Genomic DNA, 25,178 nt, shown 5'->3' with positions numbered 1-25,178 from the left:
AACAATAACGTTAGTAATTAATATAATGCACGCGAATTTTATGATTGTTTCGTCTCATTTCATTGGGTGTAGGTGGACATTATTCATTTATATTAATAGTTTTTAAGGAGGAGTCCGGTCCTGCTTAAAATGTTAACACTGCTTGGGCTGAGGCGGTTTATGTTTCTTTTTATGTTTCGACTTTTGTTCGTATCACTTCATATTTATTTGCGTAGATTCTTACAAAATGTATCTTCTTTGTGCTTGTCTCTTGTTAAGTCCTATGTCTATGAAATTGACTATTGTAGCGTCAGACATAGTTCCCGATAAAAGAACTCACGGCGAAGGATGTTCTGTCATAGCTTATCAACTTACTGCGAAATATATTTATTATAAAGATTTCTATCTCCAGCACAACTCCTTAGCCAAGGCTCCAAAATCTCGTTCCATTTTAAGAAAGATTACCATCATTTTTGTTGGGAAATGAAATTCAGATGTCCGTCTGCATTCAATGAGAGCGCGCGTTCCTTTTAGAGTACAAACCGAACCTTAGAGATTGCAGAGTATCGAAAGCATAAGTACATGCTACCACCCGAGTTTAATTCTAACGTGAGTTAATAACCGCATGATATTTTCTCTCTCTTTTTCTTTCTATATATCCTCGTACACATGTCCAATAACAACACAATTCTCAATCAATCAACCGGTTTGCCCCGAATAATTAAAACAACCAAAATACCTATTTCCACAAACAAAATGAATGTAAAATATATAAAAAATTGAACTATTGACAATCTAAAGGCCAAATCGCCTGTTGACCATGATGGGCATAACCTTACTCTAGTGGGGGATGACGACGATATATCCCCTTGTTTGATAATTGAACAAGATGATGTAGGTATCAATGAGAGTCAAGAGATTCGTGACATTGCTGCAGATTATCATCGACGTCTACAGGAACAGGTTACCTTGGCTAAACAGGATATCGTGCAAGAGTTGGAAAATCACATTCAGGTAAGTGACAAAAAAATGCGATTCTGTCATATTTTGTTTGTGGAATTGCTGGTTGGAATGATGATTTGAGATATGCGAATGTATTACTCTTCACCAGCATCGTCTCGGATTACTATGTGAATGTTGAAAGTAAAAGTTGAAGATTCAGGTAATATGAAGTGAAAAACGTAGTAGACGAATGCGGCATGGACAAGTTTACCGAAGTTGTAAATTTGACGAATAAAAGTATATAATTGATAGCATTTATCACAGAAATAACATTTAGTATTCTAACTTTTCACTAAATTATAAAAGCACTCAATCATCAAATCTATCCAAATTCCCATCATTAATTTAACTATTTTTATCTGCAACCATTTAGAAAGTGATTTCAGGCAGAATTTCAGATTTTAATGGTGTAATATCAATCTTTTCCAGTAAATTCGATATGGTAGTGTGCACTATGCATGCGCGTAGTGCTCAACAATGACATATTTCCACTTGAATTGATAAGTATTCTGGCTCTTTAATGATATTTATTCCTGCTTACAAACTGGTTAGGTCTTATTAAATCCGCTTAGGTTGCAGCCAGGAAGTTTATCGAGAAATGTTTAACGAGCTTTAATCACTGATTGATAGGAAATTCCTCCGAAATGAACAAACAATAAACAAATCGGGAAACCGGAAGCTAGACGCTTCAGGTATGAAAGTTTTTGTGTATTTCTCTTATAAAGTCATTTGAATGTGCATTTTTTCCATTAGTACGTAGTGGAAGCGAAAACTTGTAACTACTATGATTTCGGTAGTAATAGTGCGATTTCCACCAGGTAGGATCATGCTATGCCCTACATTGTTGCGTGTCCGTGGTGCTAGAATGAACTTAAAGGTTTATGAATACTCCTTCACCTTTGGCATTTATTGACCTTCCCACCACTTTACACACGAATTTTTCTCAGAAACGGTTATAGCGATTGTCACCATATTTGGTGGAAAGATGGGTACGCTCGCGTTCACGTATACAGTGAGTTACATCATTCCTTCTCAGATCACAGTTGGATCTTTTCAGTCTAGATTTCGCCGCAGAGGTCTCTAAACTTTTCAGAGACCCCAGGAGGATCAACTGAAGAAAGTCTTCTCAAGTAATTAAAAACAAACTCCTCGGTGCGCAAATTAGTAAAATTGGCACGACAGACGAACTGGAGTCGAAAACCGGCGCTCTGGAAAAGACATTCGATACCGCCTTTAAAGTCTCGTGCCCTACTGAGTACAGCTAGAAGACGCTGCCACCGTGGAATGTAGATCTACTACAGTCATAAATATTGACAGCCATACACAGACTGCCTAAAGAAATTCCAATCGGGGCCTCTTGGCGGTCTTGGTTGAACTATTGTCAGAACATTGAAAGCAACAGCGAATCTGCGCAACCTAGCAAGATTCTGCCTAAGGAACATAAGAGCCCATCCTTTCTTAAAAAGTCGGGAGGCTTCTAGACGGAATCTTCTGGTGAAACCTTGGAGCTGCTTATTCAGACGCACTTTCCTGCGAGCGAGGAGGACTGTGAGTCAGAACCTTGATTGGAGGGTTTGCGGCTACCCTCGCCGTGCGAGACTATCAAATCGGTAATTACTGAGGATAAGATAGACTGGGCTATAAATAGGTTCTCCAAATATAAATCTCCGGGCCCAGATGACATAATACGAGTCATGCTACAGAAGCAGCAGGAAAAGGTTGTGCCGTGGTTTGTTGAAAAGGAAAATCAACAGGATCCGCTCTCCACGAGGTAATTGGCACGTTGAACGGTCACTGTAGTAAAAACAGTATACCCTAACTGCCTTCTTGGATATAGAGAGAGCTTTCACAACGTTAGTACCAACGCCATCAAGGAAGCCTTGACCAGTTTTGGATTGGAGGAGTATCTTACGCATTGGATTATATCCATGCTCAGTAGCAGGATAATTCAGTCGGATCTGGGAGGCAACCACTTGACCCCAGCTGTGAACACAGGCACGTCACAGGGTGGCGCCATATTTTCAGTGGTTTTGCCAATAGTGATAGCGAAATTTAAGGAATATTGAACAGAAGCGGGATGAACATAGTGGCGTATACCGGCTTGGTGATATAAGTGTACAGTGATGTTTCCCTCCATTATGAGCGACATCATTAAAGGAGCGTTGGGAAAGGTGTGCCTCAGCATAAATCCAACTAAAACGTGAACTGATGCTATTCACCATCAAGACAAGGAAACATGAATTCCACTTACCACGACTGAACGTAGTCCTGCCCGGCAGATGATCTCAATGTACTCCTGCATCTCCTCCCCCTAGACCTCCACATTAGAAACTTTGTAGCTGCAGTGATGTCAGACTACGTGAGTCCGGATGCTGGGCAGCCAAGTCCTATGGCCACAATAACATCCTTGAGAAATCTGAGCATTCCTCATGGACTATGCCACACGCAAGAGGATTTGGCCCGTCCGATCATGAGAGGTCCTGTGCTAGATGCGTTCAAATGCATACAAGATTCTTCTTTTTCTTCAGCCTTTGTCCCGTTCACAAGCGTTCACAAGCGTCGTGATCGGCTTCGCCATTTGGCTCTATCGAATGCCTGATCTGGGTGCAATCTCGAGGCTTTCAAATCCCCATCCAGCGTATCAAGCCACCGTTGCTTAGGTCTGCCTTTTGGTCGTTTACCATCGACTTCGATGTTCAGACCAATATTTGCAAGTGAATTCTCCTTTGCACGAATTGCGTGACCATACCATCGAAGACGCCTCTCTCGCAACTTTTCCACGATCGGTGCAACCCCATAACGATCGCGGATATCCTCATTTCGGATGTGATCTAAACGTGTGACGCCACTAGTCCAACGTAGCATCTTCGTCTCCATTATCGCAAGACGTCGTTCATTGTCTTTTATGGTCGGCCAACACTCAGAACCATAGAGAGCGACTGGACGGACGACATTGCGGTAAATTTTAGATTTGAGACGTTCGTTGATACGTCGATCACAAAGGACACCAGTTGTGGAACGCCACTTCATCCAGGTTGCGTTAATGCGTGAAGCAATTTCATAACGCAGCTCTCCATTGGCTGATAGCGTTGACCCGAGGTATTTAAATCGCTCAGTTCTGGGCAGATCACTGCCGCTGACAGTGATTGTGCCTGTTTCATGGGGATCGGTCGTCAAAAATTCAGTTTTGCTTAAATTCAATCTGAGACCGTGTTGTATGAGGCGATCATTCCATTTTTGAACAAGTTGCTCGAGATCATTTTTGCTATCAGATGCTAGGAAAACATCATCTGCATAAAGCAGTGTGTAGGGCGCTGGACGTTGGATATCCCGTGTGACGGTGTCCATAACAAGGACAAAGAGGAGTGGTGAGAGGGCACTTCCTTGATGAACTCCAACAGAGACACGAAGCGGTTTTGATACACCCGCCATACTTCGAACTTTAATTTTCGGATCGTGGTAGAACAATTGAACCCAGCGCACGAGTTCTTCTGGCACGAAGTGTTGTCGTAAAGCATACCAGATGAGTTCGTGTGGTACACTGTCAAACGCTTTCTCTAGATCCAGAAAGGCAATGTAAAGAGGGCGATGCTTCTCACGGGTGTTTCTCCATGAGTAACCGCGCAGCGTGTATTGCGTCAGTAGTTCCGCAGTTCTTGACAAATCCGGGTTGATTCACGGTTATTTCAACGATTTCGCGAATACGGTTGTCAAGAATGCGTTCAAAAATCTTCATGGTATGGGAAAGTAACCGGATCGGACGGTAATTTGAACATTCTGCTGGGTTGCCTTTCTTTTTCCATATTGGAACAGTGGTACTTTCCTGCCAGTCAGATGGTGTTCTTCCTTCCTGAATAACCCGGTTAAAGAATTCACTGAGTCACAAGATTGCGGTTGTCTTTTGGGGCACTCATAGGGGACGGTGCCACCAGGCTCGGCATGCCCTACAATTCGCATTGCCGAAGCTGCGGAGAAGAAAGGGAAACCCTCACGCACTTTCTTTACGATTGCTCAGCTCTACCTAGAGTCAGGATACAGACACTGGGTAAACCATTCTTTGGGGACCTCAGAGAGCTGCTTCCCTTCGTGAATGCTACGGGCTGGCTCTGAAGATCCGAGCCAGCTAGGCTCTGGCTCTCTGCTCTCATAACAGCACTTTGGTCTTTCGAGTTTATACATAGTATCAGAACGGCGCACCCCAGCGCTAATTGGGCTTCTTGGAGCGGCCACCGATACTTACCTACCTATCTACATCATTCTACGTTGAATTTAAGGGGAGCGGGGTCCCAATACATGCAAAAGAAGTGTGTAAATTTTGTTTTCACAAAATACAGTCGTTGTTGTTGCTTGTTTGTCCCCTGGGACTCAGCAGGCTAACAGTTCAAACAGGCCGTAATTCCACCCACCAAGTACACCAGCAGGGCTGATGGCAGTCATTTAGCCTATGTTGTCAGAAACACACTATCATTTATGGCCAAAAACCGCCAAACACAAATTTATTAAGTTTAATTCTTTCTTTAATTAGCCGACAAATTTACAAACACATTAGCGTCAAATCCCGCCCGAACAGACTGGACACGTGTTTCAAGTTTAACAGATATTAGTTATTAATATTTTAGGGTTGTGAATGTTTAGTTGTTACTGAGTTATTAATATTTGAGTTGAAAAAAATGCGTTATTGTAGTTGATGATTTTAGAATCAAGGGTGATTGAGGTCCGGAAAACCAAGATTCGGTATTTCTTCGGGTGAAATAAAATCCGAAAAACCTCCCACAGAAAGCCAGTAGCAACTTGACACACGAACTCATAGAGGCTGCTCGATAGTTTTAAAGGTATCTGACACATCTCCGCAACTCTACCAACCAAACTCAACCATTGCGAACCATTGGAGCGCCGAGGGATAATGATAGATCGATGCAAGGAAAAAGAACGGGGATGGCAGGATATGCCGCGCCGCGAAGAAACTGAAACGATATGTATTATAATCTGACTTTAGTCTGTTTAAAGAAATATAAAAGGTCATCAGTCATGTAAGGATCTCTACTCAAAAATATTTGTTGAAGGTTAAAAACAGATTATACCATCTACACTTAACCCGAAACCGGGCATAGTCCTGACACTCGAAGATTATGTCTTCGTTAGTTTGTCTAACCATGCAAATGTTACATTTGTCCGAATCTATGTTTCCAAATGTTTTGAGAAAAACTTTGCTATATGTGTCATTGCTCTGAGGACGATTCAGTAATTTTGCTTCGGAAGCTGTAAGCGTACGCGTAGCCTCCGGTTGAATTATGGGTAAAGCAACGTGAATGTTGGAGAAAAATGGTCAAAAAGTCATCCTTCCACTTTCTATAGGAGTATTTCTGACTTGTATTCAGAACATATACAGGGAAGGGTTCGACCAAACTTGTAATACTAGAGTCCAGCTCCTTACGGGTGTAAGGAGCGAGGGTGCGAGTTCATTTAATGGGTGTCCCGCGAGCGTCAGACGCCATAGAACTTTTAAAGACTGAAAAAGGGGGTCAGAAGCAAGGGCATGTATTTTACCAACTAGATGATGCGATGGCGTAGTTTGTTTGAGTAATTTATACGTATAGAGAGAGTCTGTAATGATAGCATTCTCTTTACCCATCCAGAAAGTCACCTTCATGTATTGAATCATAGTAAAAAACTGAACTGAACTCCAAGGAAAAATGTGAAACTTGCGTCCCATCCGGACCAACTACTGCACAGGCAGACCTATCACGCATGAACGCCGGATCAGAAGCCAGGATCCGAAAACCCCTTGATTTGAGGCCCTCCGCCGCCTTGCGTGGTGACCCCCAAATCATATGACAGGACAACCTGAATCTTATTAGAGGTTGCGGGAACAACATTGGGAATTACAAAGTCAAACAAACTGAGGAACGACTTATAGATCGAGGGGAGGTCATTTTTAACATCCAGGTTCTGAACACCAAATGATAGGTTTTGGAATTTCTTTCCTTTAATTTAAGAAGTTCTTTCGCTGGTAGGAGGGACCTTCTCAAACGAAGAGGCGGCTCGTTGGCCAACGCAAAAATCTGGGATGGTTCTGGTCAGCCACAATCATCTTCTCAGGATACAATCAGATATTGAGTTGAATTTGTTTTCAAAATATTTTCTCGGATTCATAGTGGACGTAGCGGCATACTCTTTAATGGGTCTTACCACAGATCTATAGAGATTGATGGCTTCACGGGGCGTGAGATCCCAAGAAATACCAATTGAAAAATGAATCAACCTGCCTACTTTTGCGGTTTTAGGAATAATGGAGTTCAAGTTGTCTCTGACTGAACTCGTTCCGTCATCTCCCTGCCTAAAAAGGTGATGGATTTGAGATGGGCAAGGGTCAGATTATTAATTTCACTAAGCAGGGGTGTTATCCTGCTTCTCTTGAAGGATATAGATTGGGATTTGGTTATGTTGATTGGTAGGTCCAATCTTCGGGATTCATCAAAAAACGCATTTACCTGCCATTGCAAACCTTTGGATGTCGACAAACATCCTCTCCAGTGGCCAAAATGTGTAAATCGTCCGCATATTGGAAGATTTCAATGCTGTCTGAGCATTTATTATGTAGGGATGTTGTATAAATATTAAACAACATTGGACTTAAAATGCATCCTTGGGAATGCTACTTCCAACTTGAATGCTGTCCAGTCTTATTTGTAGACGTCTATTGGACATTATCTTGACACCCATAAAACAATCTTAACAGAAAAGCGGAAATGTGACATTATTTCGCTAAGGGTAGCCAGATCAACCTTCTTCACCTCCAGCACCACAACCAACCCCTGCTGACCTTTACTTTTTGCTATTGCAATGTGTAAAAGGATATCATTTATGGAAGTAAACGTAAATTTGCCTGCCGAATAGTCATAGCAGCTAGCAGGCAGGACTTTATATTCATCAATGAAATTATTGATACCAACCTTGATCATGGAGTTAAGCAGATTGACACATTAATGAGAGCAACAGGGCGGTAACTGGTCAAGAGTTCTGGGTCCTTAAGTGTTTTTGGGATGGGCACCACCAGAATAATCAATTAGTTCTCAGAAGGACTCTACCTACATCAGATGAGATTCAGTCCCTGTAGCAGTACAGACAATGTTTCCAGCACCAATCAACGTACTTGTTGATAAGTGATGTTATCGGTGCCAGCTGCTGAGGCATGCTTGTGCCTTAGTAATGCAGCAGTCAGCTCTTCTAGAGAGAAGGACTGGGAAACAGTGGGATGTCTGAGAGAGAGGGGGAAGGGGATGTACTGCCCAGCCAGAAAATCAAGATAAAGAAGATTTTTCTTAGGATCCCAACATGGGGACTTGTCGCTGAGGTAACTATGAAAATCCTTCGTGGATTTCAAGAAGAACTTGACATATTTTGTCACAGATAGGTCAGACCAAATTTCGCGCCAACACTTTCACTTCGTGTCAACAACAACCATCTTCCAAAGACGTTTGGCCTCCTCAAATAGGAGAAAATTTACGGTCCTGAATTTAACCCTAAATCGCCTATACGCGATTTGTTTACTTCCAAAGTACAATTTAAGCTCCGGGGCCCACCCCACCTTCGGCTGGGCCATATGATTGGTGCAAGATCTAGTTGCATTTCCCTTTTCAAAGTGTTAGTAAGGGTAGTAATATCTGCGTAGAGAAGCAAATGTGAGTGTGGTGATTATTAGATATTTTATCCATAGTCGGATTTCACTGCCAACGTTGACTAGCAGAATTAGCAAGAGCTATGTCTAGAACCGAGCCCGATTGATTGGGCAAAGGCGAAGGGTTGAAAAAAATGGACATCGCATTATTAAGAAAATTTAATGAGGAGTTGAGGACAGCAGCCTCCAATCTTATCCATTTACCATCAGTGAAGTAGTCACCGATTTTTGGATCTAGCATTAAGATCCTCCGTGATGAGTCCATTGTTATACTCCTCACAAAAAGTGAGGAGCCTACCAAAGGGTGTTTTGAACTCCCTGTTAGAGCTAGTGAGATAGACTGACACGATCATGAAATTAGAAATAGTGTTTTAGCTATGATAATATCATAATCTGAAACATAGTTGACTTGACGGAAACGAATGGATTTGCGGAACGCCAAAATAATGCCACCATAACTGTCTTCCCTAAATTTGCCATTATATTAAACCCGAAATAAACTTTGAAAGAGGAGAATGGTTAATAGTATAGTATAGTATGCAGAGCAAGATGATCCAAGTTGTTGCTATTTGCATAATATTCGATGTTTGATTTATTTGCCCTTACGCTTTATACTGACGTATTTTCACCATTTCTACCAAGGGAAATTAGGTGATCACATTCCAAATTAATTAAGTGCTTTCACGATGTCAAAGATCTTACTCTTAAGTTCCTGATCATTATCATCATCAACGCCGCAACAACCGGTTTCCCGTCTAGGCCTGACTTAATAAGAAACTCCAGACACCCCGGTTTTGTGCCGAGGTCTACCAATTCGATATCCTTAACAGTAGTCTGGCGTCCTGACCTACGCCATCACTCCATCTCAGGGAGGATCTGCCTCGTCTTTTTTTTTCTACCATAGATATTGTCCTTATAGACTTTCCGGGCTGGATCATCCTCATCCATACGGGTTAAACGACCCGTCACCGCAACCTATTGAGCCCGATTTTATCCACAACCAGACGGTCATGGTATCGCTCATAGATTTCGTCGTTATGTAGGTTACGGAATCGTCCATCCTCATCTAGGGGCCAACAATTTTTCGAAGGATTCTTCTCTCGAAAGCGGCCAAGAGTTCGCTATTTTTTTTGCTAAGAATCCAAGTTTCCGAGGAATAAATAGGGACTGGCAAGATGATAGTCTTGTACAGTAGGAGCTTTGACCCTATGGTGAGCCGTTTCGAGCCGAACAGTTTTTGTAAGCTGAAATAGGCTCTGTTGGCTGGCAAATCGTACGTGGATTTCATCGCCATATCTATTATCGGTTTTGATTTTCGACCCAAGATAGGACAAATTTTCAACGGTCTCGAAATTGAAGTCTCCTATCTTTATTGCCCTCGTTTGACCAGTGCGATTCGATCTTGCTGGTTTTTTGGTTTTTGGCGTTGACGTTGCCATCATGTATTTCATCTTGCCTTCAGTAATGTGCAGCCTGAGATCTCGCCTTGCCTGCTCGACCTGGATGAAGGCAGTTTGTACGTCTCGGGTGGTTCTTCCCATGATGTCGATATCGTCAGCATAGGCCAGTAGTTGGGTGGACTTGAAGAGGATGGTGCCCCTCGCATCTACGTCTGCATCGCGAATTACGTTTTCCAGGCCCAGGTTGAAGAGGACGCATGACAGGGTATCCCTTTGTCTTAGGCCGTTATTGATGTTGAATGGTCTCGAAAGTGGTCCTGCTGCTTTTATCTGGCCTCGCACATTGGCCAGGGTCAGCCTAGTCAGTCTTAATAATTTTGTCGGAATACCGAATTCTCTCATGGCCTTGTACAGTTTCACTCTGGCTATGCTGCCATATGCGGCTTTAAAGTTGATGAAAAGATAATGCAACTAATATCCATATTCCAACAGTTTTTCCATCGCTGGAGTGAAGCCTCCTTGGCATGAGTTGATGATGTTCTGAGCGTATGGGGCTAACCGACGTAGCAAGATAGCGGAGAATATCTTATAGATGGTACTCAGCAACGTGATACTTCTATAATTGCTGCACTGTGTGGTATCCCCCTTTTTATGTGTGGAACATATGATGTCCTGTTGCCGGTCGTCAGGCATTGATTCGCTGTCCCACACCTTGAGCATCAGTTGATGAATCGCTCCATGTAATTGGTCGCCTCCATATTTAACAAATTCGGCTGTAATTCCTTCGTTTTCTGGCGATGCAACTTGTTGATATTTTGGTTGTTGAGCAGTTCATAAAAATACTCAACCCATCGCTTCAATATACCCATTCAGTCGGAAAACAGATTTCTTTCCTTTTCTCTGCAAGATGAGTATCGAGGTGTATAAGGCGTCATCCTGTTGACTTGTTGGTAGAACTTGTGTGCCTGAAGTCGTTTTTCTGTTCGACGGAGTTCTTGGTAGGTCTCTGCGCGTGCCTGCGTTTTTTGAGAATGCGACATTACTCGGTATGCGGCATTCTTCGTTGCTAACTTATATTCATCGTCAAACCAGCTATTCCAAGTTTTCTTGCGGCTGGGGCCAAGTATGTTTGTGGCCGTGATAACGCTTTTCATGTGGTTGTGAAGCACAGGAGCACGATGCCAACGAGATTATGATCCGTGTCTATATTGGCCCCCCCATATGCTCTGACATTCATCAAAGCTGAGAGGTAGCGGCGTTCAATCAGCACATGGTCGATTTGGTTGAAAGTGGTCCCGTCTGGAGAGGCCCACATATGTTTGTGGACCGCTTTCCGCGCAAACCAGGTACTTCCAACAACTATTTTGTGCGTTACTGCTAATTGAATAATGCGCAGTCCGTTATTATTGGTATCCCTATGAAAGCTATGGGAGCCGACTTATCGCCTGAATACGTGCTCCATCTCTACTTGACTGTTGAAATCTCCAAGTATGATTTTGATGTCATACTTGGGACAGGCTTCGAGGGTTCGTTCTACTGCCTCCTAGAAGGTATCCTTCTCTGACTCTGCAGTCTCCTCTGTAGGTGTTTGAACGTTTATGAGCCTTATATCTCTAAATTTGCCTCGCAAGCGCAGAGTGCATAGCCTGTCGCTTATATTTTCAAAGCCGATAACAGCAGTTTTCATTTTTTGGCTGACTAAGAAATCTACTCCTTGCACATAGTTTACTGGATGGCTGCTATAATATATGATGTAGTGGCTCTTCTCCAGGAAACCGGTCCCTCTCCAACACATGTCCTGCAACGTTGTTACACCAGCCCTATATTGGGACAGGGTATGGGCTAGCTGCTTGGCAGCTCTTTCTCTGTACAGGGATCGCACTTTCCATCAGAAAATGCGCAAATTGTTATCCCATTGTCGTTGCCGGGTTCGTCGTTGAATAGTCAATCCAGTCCGAGGCTATTTTTGTGGCTTGGTAACAGGTTGTTTTCCGTGTAGGGTTATTAGCCCTACCCATCCTCCAGTTGGTACAATTTGTCCCGTTTTTAGACGCAGGAGATTTGCCTTCATCCTTCTCCATCTGCAGCTTTTCGTTAAGAAGGAGCTCCCAGCGGTCACCACGTGGAGGTGGAGATAGGGTTTGGTAGTAGAGTTGTTGGTGTTGATTCAGCAGGCGTTTGTTAGGTTTTATTCTCCATCGTGGGTACCAATCCACGTTCCGCCCTGGGACCTATACTACCCTTTGACCACCTAAGTTCCTGATCATCTGATCTTATAACAGATTCATTGAGCATTGGCAATATTTTATTAATTTCTCTCTGGTACTTTGTTACTACAACATACAAACGGTTTTCATAGATAGGCGTTGGTTTGAAAACATTGGAAGGCGTTGTTGCTGGCTTCTGCTGGGTCAAGCCGGATTGCTCTCCTTTACAGCATTGCGATACTTGGTTGAACCTTTGGCAACCCTATTAGAGTGGTGCTTTTAGTATACCAAATATAGATATGTGTGTATATCAAATGGAAGGTGTCGGTTAGTCCTTTTCGAAGCCGGTCTTAGTTTTGACATTTGTTGGAAGTGTTGGGGGTCAAAAGTGATCCTTTCGTTGACGGAACCGTTCTCAGAAACTATCCAACCGACAAATCTGAAAAAAAGCAGGAGGCTTCTACTATATGTTGCCTAGACTCCGAAATATCCTCCATACTGATATCTGTTGTAATAAAGCTAATAATAGTATATTACTATAGTTTTTAGTAATTTACTCAAACCCCCTTAAGTTCATTCTAGAGTCACAAAATTTTGCAGCAATGTACAACATAGAGCATGATCCTATCAAGTTCCGCGCAAATCGCACAATTATTAACAAACTTCTAATAGGTCAAAGTTCTCGCTTCTGTGTAAATTCAAGACTTAGTGTCAGTATCAGGCGGAAGTGGATATTCTCACATAATATATGCATATATTACGTGCTACGTAATATGACAATGACAAATGTACACTGAAATGTTTCCATAATAGAAATATATAAAACCTTTCATACCTGAAGCGGTTTACCGGTTTCTCGACTTCTTTCTATTTTGGAGTGGTTTGCTACCAATTTTTCCAGTGATGAAATTAAAGAATGTTCTTCCTTTCCTGGCCGCAAAGTAATTTTATTCAACAAATATTGTATCTCGGGAATCAGTTGGGAGCAAAGGAAAAAACAGTGAAGAAGGGACAATGTTTGTCGATTAAAGTCACTGTTTAGTCAAACAAAGAAAAATGTTCTTATCTTCTAAAAGGATGATAACCAGATTTTGATGATGATGATGTTTCTTTAGCTGTATCTGTATTCTTTTTCAGTTACATTTCCTTCCTTCACTCTGGGCTTTCTTTTTATTTATTTCACTGACTGCTATATTTAAGGCAACAAAATAAGAAAACATCCTTACAAAGCTGAAAAGAATATTTTCGAGAAATACCGCGTGATAGGAGAAGGCACACCTACAGATTCTATCATCTTTTTTGTCAACAGATTGTGTTCTCTTATCAATTTGGGCTCTTCCTGTATGTTCATGTCCAGGGACCTGATGATGAATATTTAGTAATTATACCCTCATGGAAATGGGAGTCAATCAACTAATGATTTTATTTGTGTGTCCTAAGACCTAACATCTCAGGAACTTAAAATCTCCTAAAAAGTAGATAAAGATTATCTTTTATCAGCGTTTGCCTACCTATTTTTCCAGGAAGAATTTCCTTAAAGCCTGGAATTAATTATTTTACTAATGAAATCCTTGACTCATCCTAAGATTTTCAGGATATCTTTAAAATGTTTCAAAGTTAGATAATCAGCAAATTAGATTATCATCTGGTTCCCGGAATTACCTTCTTATTTTAGAATCAAATTAGAGAAAAATAACATGAAAGTTTATTCCTTATCAAACTAATCCCTAAAGGCGAATGGTTTCACTTCTGTCATTATCTGGCATCACTAAGCGACATACCACCCACCCCCTTTCACATTACTTCGGAGAAATTGAAGATACTATTTTGAAAAGAGAAAACATAGAGGAGGAAGTATGTTTTTCTAAAAATACTCTCGTGCCAGTGTACGATCTCCCCCAGACAATTTTCTTCTATAAATTTCGTCACTCGTGTAAATAAATCGTATGAACGGAAAACGATTGCTATGATGATGTCGTTGAGAAATTTCCGATACAAAATGACACATAAGGTGTAAGCAATCTTATTTTCCGAAAAATCGCCGGTGTCTGCTCTAATTCTTTTGATCCGAACTTAGGTCACATGAAGTGTTAAGATGGAATGTATGAAGGCAGGATGTCTTTAGAAAAAATCGATCTTTTAGGGGAAGGAAGTGGGATTTATTTTGAGGTAAGTGGTGACTTTTGTGGGTCTAATTGGGTGGCATTTGTTGATTGATTTGAAACAAGTGTGACAATAAAGAAGTTGAGATAAAACGGGAGGTTGGTGATTTTGATACTTGCGGACGGGACTAGCAAAACGAATCGAAACAATATAAAGGTCCTTCACCTGTAGGAAGGTGATAAACACAATTCTCCGAATCTTACCTCAGGCATTAAATTCATGGTAGCGCTATAAATATCTATTCCCAATAAAATGTAATTTATGCTCCCAGAATAGCAGATATTTCGCGAAATACATATTTTTGGATTCTCGTGAGTGTCTATCACTGCACAGTTATGTGGACGAAATTCTATAAATACTCGTCGTTTTCGATTTTAAATAAGACTGCGATCATGCGTGATGCATGCGTTGTATAGCGAATTTCTAAAATTGTAATGGAAAAATTCCTTATGGCTTGCTATGTTGCAACTCAGCATCGTTTGCTCTCTTATGCTATGCACGCCAAAAAGAAGGACATGTATTCTATTTGAGGAATCTATCAGCACTTAGTTTACAATTTAGTGATCTGAATGTGATCTAACATATTGTTTATAGTTTATTTTGGACCACTTCGACCTTGTTGATAGGGATCCCCATGGAGATATTGATATAAATCAGGCTACAAAGAGAGAACGATGCTCTTGTTGTATATATTGAAGGCCATGATATTGCTCAAAATATTTGGAGAGCTCTTTGTTTACACTTTTGTGTAGTAAATATTTAGGTTTTTCAAAGGAATCACGAAGAAGTTGTGTGAGGGTAGTTTCTCAAGAGATGTTACAGAATATTTTTATTACAGAGAAGTCAAATTTTTTGATTCTGCAGACCAATATATGATATAATATCACGCTTTTATGACATGAAGAAGCTTCTTAAGTCTGCTGCAACATATATGTATCTATAAATAGTGTTAATGGTATACTAGCAGGTTATTTTTATAGCAATATTACAGATCCACCCGGGAATCATACCTCTTCTTATCCATAAAAAGCATATATGGGTATGGTAAATCCTTAAGGGGGGAGTACAGTGTAGAAGGGTCTGTTTTCGGAAGTAAATCAAGGCTAAAATTGGCAAATTAGGTATTTATTAGGTACAATTATTAGCCACATATTGGGCTTCACTTAAAAAAAAAGACTTTCCTAGCCCCACCCTAGTCCCCTCTACGTCACAAAACCGTGTGGCGTGTAAAAAAACGATACTCATTGGCGGACACGATTGCAGCCCTCCCGTTAGTCTGAAACACAAAAATCAAAATTCTTACTACTCAGGATACTTGTAATTATCGTGTGAACCTCGCATTTAAGTCTCCGGCATTTAAAAAAATGTGAAAAATAACTACATTACATTTTCGAAAGTTTTTGATTTTAAAGTTTTTAAAAAAATATTTCTGAGCAAAAATAAACTAATGTTAGAGGTTCACACGAGAATGGCATGTGTAAGCTGTTATTTACCGGAAACCGCAATAAATCATCTTTATTTTTACGCCCTGAGGACCGTCCGCCGCTTCAAAAAAAGCATTTTAAGAAAATTGATTTAAAAAATCGCTCCATCTCAGGTAGGATCTGCCTCGTCTTCTTTTTCTACCATAGATATTGCCCTTCTAGACTTTCCGGGTTGGATCATCCTCATCCATACGGATTAAGGGACCCGCCCACCGTAACCTATTGAGCCGGATTTTATCCACAACCTGAGGGCCATGGTATCGATCATAGATTTCGTCGTTATGTAGGTTACGGAATCGTCCATCCTTATGTAGGGGGCCAAAAATTCTTCGGAGGATTCTTCTCTCGAACGCGGCCAAGAGTTCCCAATTTTTCTTGCTAAGAACCTAAGTCTCCAAGGAATACATGATGACTGGCAAGATCATTGTCTTGTACAGTAAGAGCTTTGACCCTATTGTGAGCCGTTTCGAGCGGAACTGTTTCGGTAAGCAGAAATAGGCTCTGTTGGGTGCCACCAACCGTGCGCGGATTTCATCATCGTAGCTGTTATCGGTTGTGATTTTCGACCCTAGATATGAGAAATTATCAACGGTCTCAAAGTTGTATTCTCCTTTCTTTATTCTTCCCGTTTGACCAGTGCGGTTTGATGTTGGTTGGTTGGTTTTTGGTGCTGACGTTTCCACCATTACTTTGTCTTGCTTTCATTGATGTGTAGCCCAAGATCTCGCGCCAATCGCCGCCTGCTCGATCTGGATGAAGGCAGATTGTACGTCTTGGGTCGTTCTTCTGATAATGTCAATGTCCTCAGCATAGGCCAGTAGTTGGGTGGACTTGAAGAGGATGGTGCCCCTGGCATCTACGTCTGCATCACGAATGACTTTCTCGAGGGCCAGTTTAAAGAGGACAGCATGATAGGGTATCCCCTTGTCTCAGGCCGTTGCTGTTGTTGAATGGTCTCGAAAGTGGTCCTGCTGCTTTTATCTGGCTTCGCACATTGGTCAGGGTCAGCCTAGTCAGTCTCGTCAGTTTTCATGAAAGGTAGTAGATTTGTAGTCTGTTCGTTATAGTAGTGTGGATCTTTCTGTGTAAGCTTTACCAACTAATATGAAGAATATTATCATATCAATCTGTTTTTTTCCTATACCATTACTCTTGACGTTTGGATAAGTATTATAAACGTTTCACTAAGAACTTCTTGCTTATCGTAGTGCGACTACGTAGAATACTAGAGAATTTCCTCCCTATTCGCTTATAATTGTTAATTCAATAATTATAGTTTTGCGATCATATAGTTAACCAAGATAACGTGGAAGTCTTTTGAAATGGCTACACTAAAATAGGCTGTATTTTTCCCGTTGGTATACAATAAATCAGCATACCAGAAGTTTTGGCCCTTATTACTCCACCAACAATCTATGGTTCTCGAATAATAATCAATGAAGCAACAATCCGAGCATTAAAGAATAGAGTATCGAAGGCGTCGATCAATTTATATATCTAGGAAGTGCGGTTTTTGGTAACGGTGGCATGGAACTTAATGTTACCTAACGCATCAACAGCGATCCGCTTTCGCTGCTTGACCTAAAATCTAGAAATGCAGTTTTCTCAACACCAAGATCAAGTTGAGACTGTTCTGTGCTAGCGTTCTTTCTGTGTTTCTATATGGAAATAGCACATGGAAAGTGAACCCCATTATTACTCAAAAGTTCCAAGTCTTCGTGAACATCTGTCTGCGTCATTTCATCGGAGTGCGCTGGTCTGATACTATCACAATCGAAGAACATGGTCGGCGGACAGGCCTGGCACTCGTACGCACTATGATTGGAAGGCGAAAGGGGCAGTGGATAGGTGACACATTAAGGAGGTGCGACAATTGCATTGTGGACTACGCTATGCAATGGAATCCACTCTCCCAAGATGGTCGAGTGGGTCGCCTCAATGGCACTTGGCGCAGAACAGTAGAGGAGGAATGCAAACATGTCGTGAAGTTGTGGAGGAGTTGAAGTGTATTTCAGGTAAAGGCGAACGATGGCGCGTAGCTGTGGTTGGCGCACTATACCCCGCCAAGGGGTGAATTTATAACCATATAATTATTTGAAGTAATAAAAACTTGTTTCTTTTTCGTTGGTGTGGGTATTTATTCTTGCAAATACCACTTGTTCCCAAGTTAGCACTGATGAAGGGAAGGGAAGGGACAGGTGGTTCCCGAAATATCGGTATTTGCAAGAATAAATACCCACACCAACGAAAAAGAAACAACAAGTTTTTATTACTTCAATTAATTAATCGTTGGAAACACCGCATAATTTCACTCTGGCATATAATTATCTTCTTACTACATTTTAATGGTTAATTTGACTGTTGTGGCGGTGCCATCATATAGGTTTTTAACCAGGATTATCTGGAGGTCTTTCGAAACCACCACATAAGAAGGGAGAAGTCTAGCTTTGCCGTTGGTATCCAAGAAATCAATATGCCGAAATTGTTCGCCTTTATTTCTTGGTTCTTGAATAATAATAGTAATCGATGACCTGTGCGAGAATTTCTTTATGAAATTGTGCGCCTCATTGACCCTTTAGATAAAGATGTCTTGGGGTATGCATCCACCTCACGTTCAAAAGCTTGGGAACGTGAGGTGGACACAAATACTTCGTTAATGCCGATAGTCAGAGAAATCCCGACACTGCAAGATTTGTCTCCCGGACTGCTACTTAGCAGGTGCTGATGTTTAGATTGTTCTGCACACCCAGTTGTTTCAAACCCCCAGCGAAAGCATTTATTTGATAAGGGGCGCGCAAAAAAAAATGTACAGGTTTAGTTCCGCATTTTTCCACAAATCGTCCGGGAGGAATAGTACTATCTGAACAGCCCTCTCATGCTTTCCTTGGCAAAGTTTAAACGTAACATTTTTAGGCATATATCTATGGACATTAAGGAAGGCTTCATTCCTTGCGATGATACAGCCAGCATAGTTTAGAAGAGTTTTCTGCTAAGCCGTTGGTACCGTCCAATTTCCAAATTTTTTTTTCATGAAGTATAGTCATGTGGGGTATCAAATGATGGGTCTCAGTTAGTACTTTTCGAAACCGGTATTAGTTTTGACATCTGTTGGAAAGGTGGGGAGTGGGGGGTTGAAAGTGATCATTTCTTTAACGGACCCATTCTCAGAAAATACACAACCGAAAAATCTGAAAAAAAATCAAAAGGCTGCCACTGTATGGTGCCTGGTTCCGAAATACCCTCCATACCGATATTCGTTCAAATAAAGTTCATAATAGTACGTTACTATAATTTTTAGTAATTGGCAGGAAAACCCCCCTTAAGTTCATCCTGGAATCACGAAATAATGTAGACTACAGCATAGAGCATAATCTTAGCAAATTTTGAATTTCGAACTTTTTAGCGATGTCCAATTCTTTCTCTGCAGGATTCTTGCCTTAATGATTTTTCGCTTCTCTGCGATGGTTAAGGAACATCTTTTTCGTTTTTCAGCCATTGCAACTTTAAATTACTTTAAAAACTTGAAGCAGTATTTACGTTACTTTGCATCAAAACGGTAATGATCAATGATTAAAACGTACCGTTTCTGAGCCTGTCGACACATCAATTGTTGTTGTTATTGTGGAATTGTATATGATTAATTGGTAGGATTCGTTTTGTAAAAGTTATAAGTTGACAAAATTCCTTATATAGAGGAAAATTACATTTTATTTACATTCCGCACTGATTGAAAATTCGTTATAAAGAGGTTTCTGGCAAAAGTTAGTCGTAATGTGAAGGTAGATTTTCCAATAACTTTCCCCAGTTCTAGGGGATTCCCAAAAATTTGTTTAATCGAAGAAATCGTTATATTGAGGCTCGTTATATTAAGATTGCACAATCGAAGCCTGGTTCGAAATATATAGAAAATCTGAATGTAGATTCAGATAACTTTTATTAGCAAAAAAAGCGGATTTCGTCAGAGGCAATTTTAATTGAAATTGGCAGGCGTCCAGTATACATAGCCAGGCATTCCCCTGTGATCACTCAACTTTCGGCACAGAAGTTACCTCTTGGCCTGGGGTTTGATTAACATTTGTCATTAGGCTTTTCCTCTAGTTCCTTAGGAGTCTTCCTTGTTGAGCTCACTCACCATGGCAAAGTAGATAATCATCGAAGGAAAAAGGTGGTAAAGGTTGCTCGATCCACGGTATGGTAAATAGATGCTTGTAAAGTTCCTGTCATTTTCCGAATGTTACATTTACATATTTTTGACGCGATCATTCGATTCCAATGGTATCACATTGAGAACTATAATAGTAAGACTAATAAAAACTGCTGGTTTTTGAAAAATATTCGGTAAACCATTTCCGCTGAAGCCGTTTAATTTTAGAAATTAGTTTTCCTTCACACGCTGGACCAGGGAGTGACTAATTCATAAACGACAGAGTTTGCAACGAAAGTGGAAAAGTCGTAAACCTGAAAATTAGATCCTTTCTGAGTTTTTTGTCCCCAGTCGCGAAACTTACTAAACTGTTTTCAAGATCAACAGTAATAAAATAGTCAGTCAGGTAAAATTGACTGATATTGAACAGATCATAATACTATAACTACATACTAGTAACAATAGAATACAAATAAAAAATAAATGGTAAATAATTGTTAAATTAGCAAATTGCCGTTTTTATAATACATTTTGATTGAATTGCCAATAATTTGCTCGTTATCACGAGAGTAAGTTTGCATTTTCCCGAAAGCCAATCTCATTTGCTTGATAAAGCGGTCGATTGAGTGCTGGAAATGCGGTTTATAATAATCGCAATCGAAGTTGTGCAATCAACGCAAACACGTCATTTTCGACATAAAATCAAATCGACGATCTGGTGATAGTGCGCCTAGCTTATCTCAAATATTACAATAAGGCTCTTGATTCGTCATAATTTATCATTTTTTTGAATGCCTACCCATATGCTTTGTATTGCCTAATCTCCATTCTATTGATTCTATTTTATGCCCCCGACCAGCGTATATCTGTACGTTCGAAAACATACTGGCAGCCCCAAAAAGAAATTATCTACAATCTATGCTGAAATTTCATTCTCATTTCTTTTCGAGATACTCAGGCTGAACAACAAAATTTGTATATTCAGTATTTTGGTTTGGCGTTCAGTTTTCATCAAGACGTTAACTTAAGTGCGTCGTCGCACATATTCCTCCTTCGTTCGCGCGTACTCTGAGCGTACTTGAATAATTCCCGGTATTAGCTGGACCCGCAAAAGTATCTGATTATTCGCTAAGGATTGTGGCGGGATATTTAGAAGCCATTTGGATTCGGCGTGTGTAGTGAGTTAATCGTGTGTAGATGCTTTTGAGTCGGATGCCTCCATGGTTTTACATAGTGTATTCAACCCTTGCAAATCAGTTCTTGTAGTGCCTCAACGGTTAGCAAGCTCGTCAACAGTATTCTGTGCTCGAAGATCTTTGAGTTCAGTGAACACTTCAGGCCCTAGAGTGGAGCCAAGTGGCACGCCGCATGTATTACACATAATGAATTGTATGCATAGCAGATGTGCGCGAGTGCGAATATATTAATTTGGGGCGAAAGAGTGTCCTAGTCCGTTGATCTTCTTCCTCAGCATTCTGCATTTAGAAGCACTTCAGGGGCATAAATTTGAAATAATTTCAATAAATCCATGTTTATGTGTGTTTGTGATTCAGTTTCGAGTGGCTACCAAATAAAGCAAAAGAATCTATTTTGTTTTGGGATCTTTCAATTGAATTCAAAATTGAAGTCATAGAGATTAGCTTCGAGTCCAAAAAAATCGATTATTTGTGTGTGGGGGAGTTCAAAAAGGCCAGACAGTGTTTTTTGGTTTTTTTGTCTCTCAAGTGGTTTGCTAAAGATTTGCAGAAAATCTGAAATTGTTTATTTTCCCCTGTTGCTTAGATAGAGTGCCATCAAGCGGAAACATTTCAACTTTTAATTAATTAAAGATTTTCGTGGTCGATATATTCGAGGTAAGATCATGGCTCTGTTTGTTTTATTTAATTTTATTTTCTATATTAGCATTTAGAATCATAATAACTTGGAGTCTCTTTAACAAAAATTACCATATTTTTACGTGATTTAAAAAGAGAATTTCAGATTGAAGATGAAAAATATTTTCGGGGTATGATGTGACCCTTATCCGATCTTTCCCGTATGTGTACATTTTAATAACAACGAATCCAATTGATAAGATATACTTAAACCCACGGCTTGTATGTTATCATTGCCAAAACTTATGCACGATTACGCTGTGCAATACTTTATTTATAGCAAATACCTAGAATGGATGTTGGCATTTTTGGGCATTAAAATGCTTATTTTTCTCTGGAATAATGACAAAATGCGTTTCATTCTCAAAAGAGCAAAAGTTAAAGACTCAAAACTCGCGTGCATTAATATTGAAAATTTTTAAACCGACCGCAAATTTTTATAATGATTACATTGCTCTGAGTGTTGTCTTTTGTATGTTCAAAACTGAAAAAAAGTTTCTCCGAAATCCCAATGTTTGTTTCACTACCTGACTACTGAGTCACTACCATCCACATAGTAAAGAGCAGTAAAACTACATCTTATTTACTAAAACCTGTTAGATTGTTAGAAAAGATACTGTTTTGCCAGTGAAGTTACTAATAGTATATACTTTTCCGGGAAGTATCTTGTAGCAATTCTGGATTACTTTCCTAAAACTTTTTCTCATGCTTTGAGAGTTAAATTCTGGCAAAGCTACGAAATGTACGAAAGGAAAAAACCTGCAATAATTGGATTTAATGGGGGCTTAGGAAATGGAGGTTAAAATAAGCTAATGATATTTTTCATACCTTACTCAAGGAATAAAGCCTTCAGAGGTGTGTTGATAAGTACAGTATGACTTGACATTCTCATTATCGAATTCATAATATAATCAATTCATTCTCGTGTAATAGTAAGGGACAATGGAGATCATCTATAATACATTCGCTATAATCAAGGGAATAGAAACACTGGAATCAAACGCATTGATATTTAGTGCCAATTTCAGCTATTTATCCAGTTTAACAGTTCACATTCTCTTCTAACTATTGTGGGTAATTTTATAGTAGAAATTATACTAATTGTATTTATTTGCTTATTCTTTGTTTCGTATTAATTTATTTACAACTTTTTAGAAGTGCTTAATTTGAATAAATTATAAGCGAGGAGTCTTTCTTCTCCTCAGTTCTTTCTATCTCGAACTGACTGAATGATGACACCGAAAAACAATTTTTCCTGTCAAAAATTGTTTTCGATGTCATGGCCACCACGATTCGTATTTGCGTGCGTTCGATTATTATTATTCTGTTAAAGGAAAGTCGCACCGCGTCCTTAAAGAACTATTGTACACCTTTTACTGGTTATAGTCTAATCTGCAAGTCTATAACCGTCAAGAACTTTAGAATATTCCCTACTTCCAGATCTTTCAACTTTGCATCTGGTATTAAATGTTCTCCCAGATGCCTCGACCTACTTTGCACAAGTGCCGTACACTGTTCCAGGACGTGTATAGAGGTTTCATCACACTCCGCACAAAACCTGCCGGCAGTATCCTTAGCTTCCCTAGGTGATAGTTTAGACGACAGTGACCAGTGAGGATTCCCACTATGATTCGGAGGTTCTTTTTGGTAAGGTTTAAGCAATCCTTTGTGGGCATGGGTTCGTATTCCCCAATACGCACCCTGGACTGCTCCATGCCTGGTAGGCCCGCCCAGTATAGTTCCCTCAACCGTTCCTCTTCATTTCTTAGTGGCATAGCCATGAAACTGTTTCCGATTCCACAGAAGGGCTCTGGCCCGTGTAAAGGCGTACCTGGTCCCTTCTTGGCTAGTTCGTCCGCTGCCTCGTTGCCTCCCAACCCAGCATGGCCAGGAACCCAAAGTATTCAGACCTTGTTGGACGAGCCGAGTGTATTCAATCTCTCAAGGCACTCCCATACCAGTTTACAGTTTTCCTGGTTCGACCTGAATGCCTTGATCGCTGCTTGGTCGTCGGTGAGAATAGCAATGTTCTGCCCCCGATAGTTTCTTTGGTTTAATCTCTCCAGAGGCACATCTGTCTATGGCGTATATTTCCGCCTGAAATATGCTAGTGTACCCACCCATTGGCTCTAAGTACACTTTCCTTGGACCAATGACACCGGCACCCGCTCCCTCTGTTGTGAGGGATCCGTCAATGTACCAAGTAATCAGTGGTTGATTTAAGCCGTATGTCCCAGCACGCTCTCTCAGTTTGCCTTGTTACTCCAACGTGTTTTAAACTTCATATCAAAGTGAAACCTCGTTGTCATGTTATTCCTTGCTATCAGTAATTCGGAATACCGCCTAGAAAGAATATCAATCTTCCTTCGGTTTAGGCAGCTTCTCGCTTACTGATACTCCCGGCCATCCTGAATATTACCCTCCTTGCCTGCATCTGTATGTACAGATGGAGAGGGGTCAATCCCATAAGGACTTCCAGGGATGCCGTTGGGCATGCCCTCATTGCCCCAATGATACATACGCAAGGCAACCTTTGAAGCTTATTTATCTGCCCAAATTACCGCTCCATAGGTAATCAGTGGCCTTACTATTGTAGTAAATATCTGAAGTAGTATCTTCGGGCTACAACCCCATTTTTTTCCTGCTATGGACCTACAAGTCATCAGATGACTCGGGGCTTTCCAACATGTGTCTTTCAGGATAATTTTTAGTCTAGCGTAATTCCCAAACATTTGCCCTCTGTTTCTCGTTTCACCTCCATGTCATGTAACCTTATGGCTCTCAAGTGATCAAGCTTACGTCTCCTAGTGACTGGTACTATGGTGATTTTGGGTGGATTGATCCGCAGTCCCACCTTCCGGCACCACGCACTAGTAACGCTTAGTCCAGTTTGGATTTTATCACATAGGGTATCTTCATATTTGCCCGTACAGATTAAAACAATGTCGTCCGCGTAACCCTGGACTTGTATTCCAATATTTGTTAGCACGTCCAGGAGTTCGTTCACTACCATACTCCACATAAGCGGCGATAGTACTCGCCCTCTGGACAACCTTGAGTAGTGTTCATGACAATAGAATTTGTACTTGTCGGTACTTCTATTTGCCTGCTTTCTAGCATTTTGCCTATCCACGATGGCAGGGTGTTTCCCATTCCCTTGCGGCTCAGGACATCTTGTATCTCTGTGAGCGATGTGTTGCCGGTATCCAAAAACGCGCACAGTGCTATTTTTTTTTTGTTTCTATGA

At 40.7% G+C, this 25,178-nt stretch overlaps 1 protein-coding gene and 1 pseudogene across 1 annotated transcript in view; both read left to right on the top strand.

Annotated features, from left to right (window-relative positions):
* Positions 1 to 25,178, top strand: part of LOC119650208 (golgin subfamily B member 1-like) — a 124,517-nt gene that overhangs the window by 20,951 nt on the left and 78,388 nt on the right.
* The window catches only part of LOC119650209, a 45,774-nt pseudogene continuing 21,456 nt past the window's right edge, over positions 861 to 25,178 (top strand).

The sequence above is a fragment of the Hermetia illucens genome, chromosome 2 (genome assembly GCF_905115235.1).
Source record: "Hermetia illucens chromosome 2, iHerIll2.2.curated.20191125, whole genome shotgun sequence".
Lineage (NCBI taxonomy): Eukaryota > Metazoa > Arthropoda > Insecta > Diptera > Stratiomyidae > Hermetia > Hermetia illucens.
The sequence above is the reverse complement of the archived record's forward strand: the minus strand, read 5'-3'. Positions and strand labels throughout refer to the sequence as shown.